Source organism: Limulus polyphemus, unplaced genomic scaffold (genome assembly GCF_000517525.1).
Source record: "Limulus polyphemus unplaced genomic scaffold, Limulus_polyphemus-2.1.2 Scaffold6130, whole genome shotgun sequence".
NCBI lineage: Eukaryota > Metazoa > Arthropoda > Merostomata > Xiphosura > Limulidae > Limulus > Limulus polyphemus.
Genome location: NW_013671740.1, coordinates 40634 through 42151, shown reverse-complemented (window position 1 = coordinate 42151; position 1518 = coordinate 40634).

Sequence of the window (1518 nt, the reverse complement as noted above, 5' to 3'; positions counted from 1 at the left end):
AAATACTGTGTAAAAAATCTGCGGACTTACAACGCTAGAATCTGGGTTTCGATACCCGTAGTGGACAGAGCACAGATAGCCCATTGTGTAGCTTTGTGCTTAATTACAAATAAAACAAAACTTTGTACAAAATGTGTAAAATTATTGTTCCTTCTTTCCGGAAGAGTAAAGTATATCAGATACATCCTGGTTCATGGAAAGCAGGAAATTAGTAAGTCCAGTTATGATGTTGAAACACTGTTTAAAAACGTATAGAAGTTCTTGTTCCTTCTTTCCGGGAGAGTAAAGTATCCTCAGATACATCCTGGTTCATGGAAAGCAGTAAATTAGTACGTCCAGTTATGATGTTGAAACACTGTTTAAAAATGTATAGAAGTTCTTGTTCCTTCTTTCCGGAAGAGTAAAGTATATCAGATACATCCTGGTTCATGGAAAGCAGTAAATTTGTACGTCCAGTTATGATGGAAAATTTACAAACGAAGAATAAGTTCAAATAAAATTCACAAAAGACTTTGAACCCGAGGTTCTCGATCTTTATAGCAGTTCTGATGTTCTAATTATTAGTATCGTCAAATTTGTTATATTTTATTAAAACAACTGCAACCGGAGAAAACTCAAATTAAAGTATACCAGTGGCTCTGCAGCAAGCTTGTGAGTTATGACGTAGAATTCAGGGTTCGATTCTAACGGCGGATGCAGAGTAATTAACCCATTGTGCAGTTTTATTCTCAAATTTTGTTTGTTTGTAATTAAGCACAAAGCCACACAATGGGCTATCTGTGTTCTGCCCATCACGGGTATCGAGACCCGGATTCTAGCGTTGTAAGTCCGCAGACATACCGCTGTGTCACTGGGGACTTATTCTCAAATAAACGCAATAAGCAGATTACACAGTTCAGGAATTTTTAAACACGCGTGTTGTAAAACAATAATTTGTTATTAAACAACGCAACAAGGAAAGATGCTTACAAACTTGGTAAGTTGCAAGCACTTTAAAGCTTTGGCTATATGTTCAGAAAGTTCCATTATTAGTGAATCAGCTAGACAGACCTGAAACAAGCACCAAACCAAAACATTAGAATTCATATGTCTCACTTAGTTTTATAAGCATTACAAAAGTTTTTTGTTTGTAGTTAACCACAAAACTACACAAAGAGCTAGCTGTGCTGTGGCCACCTTGGGTATCAAAACCCGGTTTTTAGCGTATAAGTCCACAGAATTACCACTCTGTCATTGGGGAAGTTAGAATTGGTGTGTGTGTGTGTATATATATATCGAATGTCTCAAATATTTAATACTGCATAATAGTTAAACATTCTTAGAAGCAAAGCGTTTCGGTGACACAAAGTTCGAAGATAGTGTGTATTAGGTCGTCAAGAAATTAATGTTGCTTTTTTTGTTTAGATGAAAAAAAAATCCGAACAACTTATTTATCAAAACAAAACATTTATTAAAGGAAGTAGTCTTCATTCTTATCGATGATGCTTTTCCATCTTACAGTCAGGTTGTTAATGCCCT